Source organism: Netta rufina, assembly GCF_964035555.1.
Source record: "Netta rufina genome assembly, chromosome: 4".
Lineage (NCBI taxonomy): Eukaryota > Metazoa > Chordata > Aves > Anseriformes > Anatidae > Netta > Netta rufina.
The window spans coordinates 28,632,298-28,641,805 of record NC_140127.1 but is presented as its reverse complement, the minus strand read 5'-3'; positions in this window follow the sequence as shown (position 1 = coordinate 28,641,805).

The following is a 9,508-nucleotide window of genomic DNA, read 5'->3' as shown; positions in this document are numbered from 1 at the left end:
ATGGACTAAACAAGTAAAGCTTTCCATAATTGTCACTACTGGTGAACTGCAAAAACATGTTTTAACTGGTTTCAGTGAGCAGCTCTTGTGAAAGCCATAACATGTTATGCACTTCTGACATTCTTGTTGCTAGCACCTCTATTTTCACACTGCTGAAATTTGCCTGTTTCCTCCCTTTACAATTATTTTTCATTTTGAAAGGAGAAGAAAACAGAATCATTGGATCTTTGTCAAGAGGCATGTATTCCTGACAGAGCACACACAGTTGTTTTTACCAAAGCAAATAAGGTGAATGAAGGACAGAAGAAAAATAATTTTTCAGCAAACGCAACCATAGTAACATATAGTCACGTAAAAGCTTTTTAAGAAGCTTCTGTATCAAAGACAGAACCACTAGAGACTCAAGTTATTTGAAGCACAGCAAGTTCCTATATCCTAACCAACGTAAGTATTTAATTGGAAAAAAAATAATCAATTTAGAGCCAGAGACTCATAATTTTCTTTTTACAAAAATTTGAAAGACAGATAAGAGCTTGAAACATAGTGTGAGAAAAATCAGTGAATTGGGTTTACATGGGAAGGGTTTGATAGCAGGGGGGCTCTTGTTATGAAGACATCTGTCCTCCCAACCAACCACTACATGAGGCCCTGCTTTCCAGGACATGGCTAAGCACTGCTCGTGGATGAGATGTAGAAAACATACATATTTTTTCATCCTCCTCTTTGCTTCTGCAGAGCCTTTGCTTGTTTCTTTTTTTTTCTCCTTTTTTCTTTTTTTTTTTTTCCCTTTAATTAAATTACTCTCATGTCAACACATGAGCCTTTTTCTTTCCATCATATTTTCTTCTCTCCCTTTCTTTTGAAGTGGGGGAGCTAAAGAGTGATTGTGGTGGAGTTTAGCTGCCCAGCAAGGGAAAACCACTGAAACAAGAAAAAGAGCTTTGAGCTTGATACAAAGTCTATTAAGTTAAATAAATTTTAATGTAGATGGACACTGAGTGCTGAATACTAATGTGAATGCATACTGAATCTTCCTTCATTCGGACTGTAATGAATTTCTAACTTTTTCTGTGTATGTAATCACTTGTAATAAAATAATATCCAGAAAAAAAAAGAATTCAGGAGGTACTACCAAATGAATATTACTACAGATGTGTTTTGTGGGTTACGTTTTTTTCTCCTGTTCTGATGGCTTCAAAATGTTATAAATGAAGTCTCAACTCAATCTGAATTTTGTAATATTTATACTTATAAAAGGTATAAAAGGCGAGTAAACAGCGCTGGGTGTGCGGGGAGTCTACGCTCCACCAACACGCACACACGAACATCAAACATTCTAAATATACAGAACATTGCTTTTACATACTAAACCCGAGTACGCCTATATATATGTACAATCAAAAAGGGTAACAAACAATCCTTTAAGTTCCGTGATTTAACAGCCTCCATTTTCCATTCCTTTTGAACAATATGTCTTGCTTTAAGTTGTCAAGCAACTCGGCCTTCGGGCCGTATGTATCCCATCCTTCCTGGAGCGAAGCATATCCATCTCCTTTTCAAGGCCAGTAAGGCCTGGGTCAAAAGGCACGTCCAGGTCAGCAGGGGGCGTAACAGCAAAAGCCTTCGATGGCTGTGGCAGCAGAGGGGCGTAGCAAAGGAGCCCGCAGCTCCCTCACTGTCTGGCAAACCACACGTTTCTGACTGTGGTCCCACATGGCTCTTTAAGGCCTCAGAGATTGCTCGCCAGGTGCCAAGCAATCCCACTGCAACCTTGTCGTTTTTAGTTGCAGAGTCCCACACCTTGACATCAATTTGGTCCCATGTCTCAGGCTCATAAACTGTCCGATTGTTAATAAGGAGAATAAGCTGTAAGGTTACCAGGACAGTCTTTGTTCCTAAGGACAACATATGATTCCCCATAATGCGCAACTGCTTACCAGCGAGGGGCAGTTGTGTGCGCGGGTCCGCTCCTCTCAGCTTCAGCTTCTTCCCAGCTCCGGTGCGCCCATTTCCAGCGACTTTCTGTCCGAGCTTCTCTGAGCGGTTTGCTGAGTCTGGCCGAACCTATCTTCATGAGGCGATCAATGTGCCTGTTCCCGTCCTGGTCTCCATTCTGCCAGCCTGTTCCTCTTCACTTCTTTTTGCTGCTTCTTTATTGATGACGTAACTTCATCGTGTTGCCTTTCTTTTTTTTTCTTTTTTTTTTTTTTTTTTTTCTCTTGAGGGCAGGCTCCCCTCTTATACCCTTCACCCCACAGCAGTTCTTTTCAAAACAACTTTTCATTGGTCAAACAACTTTGACTTCATGAAGTCTCCTGAATCACCCTTCTTTGTTCCCTCTAAACTCAGTTACATTCCTGATGGCCTCATCGTTAGGAGTCTAATGTTACTAACCACGGGGCTTGCCGAACCCCATGGCCACACACTCACATCTTCCCCTTCTTTATTAATATCAACTATTTTCTCGACACAAATTACCACTCCATATATAACATTTCCATGTTATATTTTCTAAGTGTACCTATTTATATACTAGGACGTATACCTGGTTTATTTGCTGTCTCTCTGGCTTCTGCATGATGCTGTAAGTAAAAATGTGAAAATAATAAAATGCTTGTCAAGTGGTGTTTTTGATCATCAAGATTTCTTGATCTTCAAGAGGTACCATAATTACATCTGGAACATATCAAATTGCTTCTTGAGTTCAAAAACCTACTCTCTTATAATCAAAACTTTAATGGAATTTGAAATGCAATAATACATGCCAGCAGAGTTAAGAATAGGAAACAAACTAAGTTAATAATTTTAAAACAGTAGCATTAAAGCTGAAGCTCAAGGTTGTTTTGTGTTTAATTGTTGACACTGACAGTGCTGATAAACTGAAGATAGATATATACATGTACACACATGCACTCAACAATGAAACTGCAGTTTCAAAGACTTACAGATGTTAAGAACTGTGTTGTTCCCAAAAAATACAGATGAGCATCCATTTTCAAGACAGTATGTTAAGCTTCACTGTGATTCAGCTCTTCTTGAGATCTTCTTTCTTAATAGTAGGTTTGTTCTTTATCCGAATCAGAAAACTGATCTCACTAGAAAAATAAATAAATAAATAAACAAACACATCATCAGAAGAAAACAGGCAGGAACATATAGAGTCAATGGCCACCTTTTCACAGCATTTTTACATCCACTTAACTTGTGAAACCACACCCTGAATACTGGAAAAAACTACAACAAACAGGCAGCAGACACAGATCCCATACATTCTAGAGCAAGGCCCTGATGTGCAGGCACATCACATCATATAGCAGACGGAAGCACCCTAGGAAGTGACTCAGGTGAGAGGAGCATGGATCCTTCCATTCAGTCACTTGCACAGGGAAAACACACGGCACAGCTGTCCCAGCAGACAAGGAGAAAGCGGGGAATGCTAGCTGATTCTCCCCAAAGCAGAATTTTCCCTGTATCATGGGGTAGGATAATTTAAGACTGTACTCTATACAGCGCAAAGAAATAAGGGCAAGTACACGCTCAGTGAGCTGACTCAGCAGCCTTGCAGTACCTGGTTAAGCAGTGCTAATTCAGTGATTCGCAATTTTCTGTCTGCTGCTGAATAATAGCCTAAGACAGGCTAATTTATATTAGTTCACAAAAACTAACAAATCTTGGTACATGTGCACGTACCATTTATAATAGTATATTTATCTTTTAAAGTGGATATATTATAGATAATTGTTATATATACCTATCCACATTTCTTCAAATTGATACTAAAATTGTTTACCAGAAACAAAACATGAAATGATACTTAAGACCAAGCCTATCAAAAAAAAAAAAAAAAAAAAAATCTTCATTGATAAAAAGGGGATGTGCTTCTCAAGGTTACTTCTAAGGATTAGAAGCTACGCAAGACATAAAGCATAGCTTCAACGATTTTCTTTGTCTCCTCTTTTATTACATTATAGCTGGCTCAGAGTCAGTCATTAGTCTTTGTTTACTCACTCACATTCTCTACACAGCGACTGAGGCAGAACATCACAAATTAACTGGATTAGTGATTAGCCACCTGTAGGAACTCAGCCACTTTGCAGGATTTTGTCTTAAAAAAAAAAAAAAAAAAAAAGGACCTAAAAATCTGACAGATAATTGAAGAATGTTTTCCAGCTATGGCTGCTAAATTGAACAACAGTCTGAAACTAAGGCACCAGCATCTCTATAAGTAAGCATTTAACACTGACGTTTCCAAAACGTGTTCAAAAGTTCAGTAACCCACATCAGTGCTACAAAATTTCACTCAAAACTCCTTAGATGTCTGATGAAAGAGAATTTTCTTAAGCTCCAGGAACAGGTTAGAGTTCTTACTGACAAGTCTCTCTGTGCCTCAGGAGATGTGATAGATTTACTTTTAGGTTTACTTGGTTTTAAGCGCAATTTATGAAAAAAAAAAAATCTACCTTTAAGAATATCATCACTGGACATTGAAACATCCAAAATTCAGGAATGCCAAGGTTAAGCATATTTATAGACAGACAATTGTACATACATAGAATGAAAAAGAAAGAAACTGGTGTTTAAATAGCTTTTCAGTTAAAGACCCAGAAGTCTTCCACATGTCATTAAAAGCAAGACTTTTTAAAGCAAGACTATGCACTGGCAATATAGAATCTATATGTAAGCTACATCATGCAAAGATCTGAGTTATCACCAATACACTTGGCACCTGAATGATGAAAAAAGGCAAGACAGATTAGTCTGTAATTTTCAAAACGGAATTCCCTGAAAAGTCAAATCAATATTCTGTATGTCAAAAAATCCTATATTTTCAAGTCTCACTTGCACCAGGATTCAAAGCAAATAATATTTTATCCATATGATAAAAATAAATAGAAAAACATCTGATTCTTCTAGTATTTAAAATTATTATGTCAATCTTTTCTCTCAAAGGAATTTTAGGTTAACATTTCCATAGAGGACTATGCAAAAATAAAAAAACAGGGGATTTTGAACACATATCCCATTAACCTTTAAAGAAGATATCTATCTAAATCCCTTATACTTTAAAAAGGCTGAGTTACTTTGCTTTTCTCAGGTCTGAGATAAAGTGAGTGTCAATGAGGTATCTACACTAACCCAGTTTCTACTCTAGTCTTTTGCCTCACACACCTTTCATGTTCAACAGCTTTCTTAACACAATAGAATAAATGACAAGTAAATGTCAAGGAATGCCCCGTTAGAACAATGAATTAGCCTCATCAAAATAATGCAGTCTTAAAAAAGGTATTAAAAATACTTAAATCTCTGAAGAGAGTTTTTTTCTTATTGAATCCACAAGGATGTTATTTGTACCCAACACATGACAAAACATATTTTTTGCAGCAGTTAAATGTTATTTTCTCATTGACATTGCACAGTTATAATTTAAGTGTATTCTCCTGTAAATTGAAGTCAAAGTATACCTTTAAGATTTTACTAACCAAGTATACCTTAACATTTTACTAACCAAGCTATCTGCAGAAGTAACAGAAAATATATATATTAAGTAGAACAGATGCACAAAGATAGGTCTGTAAAAGTTTCTACCTGGTTTATATTCATCAGCATGGGAAAAGAACCTAGTATCTCATCCGGAGTTCTGCCTGAAATAACAAATTTAATTCCTCTCAAGATCCAATATTTAATGTCTTCCAGACATCTATTCTGTCTGAAATCACAGTTTGAACAGAATCTCAAAACCAGTAACAGGGCACAAGAAACACAGACCTAGTTTGTGACAAATTAAAATAACCTTCTCTGTAAAAGCACAGTTTTTGTGTTAGCTCACCTTCCACCAAAGCAAAGCCTGGGAACCTCGAACTTGACAAAATACCGTAGCTTTCCACTGTTTTTTCCCTCCTGATTGCTTATTGGAATGAATGATTGATTTGCCTAAGAGATTGAGGGTGATAAATCAATGATTTGAATGTCCTACTCTGTCACACCCAGACCCACCACAATTTTGGGGACTATGCTAATCCCCTTCTTGCTAAGGTCAATAAACTCTCCTCTTGCCAGACTGGAGTAGTAAGTAGTTTGACCTACATAACTTACCCAATGCTGCATTTTTCTCTACAGTACAGAAGTTATTTCCATATCAAACTAATATCACCACTTTATCACCTTATGCTGGATAGATGAAAATCTTTCACTGCCAGAGCAATTCCAGGTCCAGAATAGTAATGATAGCAAAAAGTAGCATACTGTGAAGAGAAAACATGATGGGTATACGGGAAACCCTGTAAGGGAAAATCTAAACATGCAGTGACCAGATGTATGTGTAACAAAACATAAAACTATCTATGAAATAAATGCGTCCTGGTAAAGAGTGTAACCTCTCTCCCCCTCCCCCCCCCAAAAAAAAAAAAAAAAAAAAAAAAGACCACAATTTCTGAGAATGTTGTTCGTAAAAATGCCTCTTTATGTTTTTAATAGCTTGGTTGGAGATAAGGGGTCATACTGTTTATTACTGTTTATACAGGACAACCTAGGTATGGTGGAATTGAATGTGTGACCATCCAATGGATAGTTAAACAAGACTTTAAGGCACATAGCCTAGGTATATTTTTCATTTGGAAACTGAATACTGTAGAAAGTCTATTTTTACTCAACCATTCAATCACAGTCTTCATCAGGAACTCCAAAATGTACTCTTTTCTTTGGTTCTGTCTTGAAGAAAATATTAGTTATTTCAGACCTGAAGTTCATTGAATCCTCACAAAACAGGCCTAAGGTTACCTAATTTACATATAAAAATGAGTAAAGATGATTAAATGAATATAGGAAGTGACATTTTTCTTTTCTTTAAAGCAAATCTTATCTGCATCACTTCTTCCAAAAGACTAGACCTCAGAAATTTCTAAATTTTCACTTCCTGCTTTTCACAGCACCTACCAGATGAAGTCTTCCTGTTCAAAACAATGCAGGTAATATACTTGGAGACTAACTATATGCAAATTTAGATCCTTAATAACCATCCTCACTGCCACATTAGTTTCAGTGCTTGGTAGAGCCATGTTATTTTATATCTGTGAAAGGTGTACTTGGATTACTCCTCAGGTGGGCAGAGAAGAGCCAAAGAGAGGAAATTCTATTTCCAAGGTGAAAGGTACAGTATGCGACAGCTCCCTGCCGCTGGCTCTGTGCTAATAAAAGGCAGGCATTACACATGATTAGCATGCATTTCAGACCCCACAAATCATAGAGAAAAATCTAATAAAGCCTTTTGGCAAATCATTACCTACAAAAATTACGTCAGATTCACAGGAAAACAGCAATAATACTTTTTCATACTTAAAGATTTCATTTACCAGCAGATGAACGCTACTCTGTGTTGTCATTCAATAATATCAAATAAACTTTTAAGTGACTAGGACAGAGCATTATTAAGTCTTTCCAAAATTATACATCCTCCCTGAATATTAAGGTGTACTGTAAGTGCCTGGTGCTATGCCTATAGTAATGCTTTCATTTGCTATGTCATCCCTGGGAGTCTGCTATATTTTACTTGACTCTGTAGCAGATTCTGTTACCAAGTGTTCTGTGCAGATTCAGGAATTCTTCATTACTTTTAAGTCTGACTGTGTATGTCACTAAATTTACTAGACAAAAATAACTGACGATACCTTTGAACTGCAAAGAAATAGAAACCAACCTGGAAACTGCTAAATACAGCATACAAAAAAAAAAAAAAAAAAAAAAAAAAAAAAAAAAAAACCTTATTTCTAGTTTTGATCTGTGTGGCACCAATGTTTGTGATACCATGAGTGCCCAGCATGATTCAAAAGGTCTCCCCTCTGGCAAATATCCCTCTGTTAGAGGACATGAAACATAATTCCTGCTTTTTTTTGTTTGTTTGCTTGTTTAAAGTAAATAAAGCAGTTTCTAGGTACTGTTATTTGTTATACCATTCTCAAAATAAGTTGCACGACACAAAATGCCTTACCCCTTCAGAGAAAATGACAGGAACTAAGACTTTCATCAGCATTAGTTCCCAAACAGCTAATAAAGGAACAATTCCTCAAATCAGCTTACATCCAAGTGAAATGGTAAGTTATTACCTTCCACAGCAAGTCCAACTTCTAGCACAGCATGGATGCTTTAGATACAAATATCTGTATGATAATGAAACGGCATAACGGCACAAATAAAAAGCCAGGCTTCCTAAGCACTGCTAACTCTGGCTGGACTGTCCATGCCTTTTGGTATTGATAGACAAAGTCTGTAGTAGGAGTAGAGCACTCCAAAAGAATGACAGCATCAAGAAGATTAATTTAGGTTGGTAAGTCTCAAGATCCTCTGGTCCAACTCTCCGCTCAGTGTGAGGCTACCATGGACTCTTGACCAAAGTCAATTTCTGAATCCATCCAATAGTGTTGACTCCACCACTTCCCTGAGCAGCCTGCAGCAGTGTGAACTTCCCCCCTACCCCACAGTATTTGTCAACATTTTTCTTCAAGGAACCTACCTTTTTCCCTTGCCTGTTTGCCTCCAGGAAAACTCTGATCCCTTTCCATTGTCTCTTTTTCAAACTGGACTTAAAAGCCATCAAAATACCAATGATGATTATTTATGAGTTTAAGAGAAATGGTGTCAGGTATGTAATTCCAATTTCCATTTTCCCATGTTACCATAGTTACAGTCATTTATATAATACAATAGTTTATCACCTCCATACTTGTATCTAATAAACGTCAACCTTTGAGTAACTGCAGTCAATCTCCTCCCTTAACCTCTGCTTCTCCTCTAGTTTCTCTCTCCTCCCCAGCTCTTCATTCCTCCCACGCCCTAAGTCTTCACTGTAAGGTGAAGCCCACAAAGAAACGTCAAATCGTATGGAAGAATAACCAAAAATGTTTAAAAAATGTAGCAGAACTCTTGCAGCTCTCTGGGCTGAATCTGAAAACAGACATGAGTCACAGAGAATATAAATACTGGTCTACTAGAAACCATTGCTTAAGACTTGCCTCTGACCTGTCACAGCCCCAAAACGTAACAATCACTGAGCTACTGACTACTTTTGGCACCTGTGAAAACTGTGTTCTGGACTTTAAACTTTCCTGATGTTAACATTGCTTTAATCCCCTCTGCGAGGAAAGAATAGCTACAAAACAAAAAATGTTCTCTTCTTCTGCAGGGATTAAGCTTCCCAACTATTTTATTGAATGAATGCTATTATAAGGTTCTAACCTAACAATTTAATAAAACCTAAACCCTCCTAAATCCTAATACTCAGATGAAAAAGTGAGAAAACATTTAATATTACATAAACATATTTGGGATTCGCAGAACAAATACCTTATTTGAAAAAAAAATCAGTATTCCACCCTAAATAGTAGATTACATTGGCTAGTTGAACAAACGTAAATGAATTTGCAGGTTAAGTTATTCCACATGGAAGATAAGGCATAGTAGCATTTTCCTTCCACTCCTATTCATGTTGAACCCCTGAACAGCATAGCTCACAACG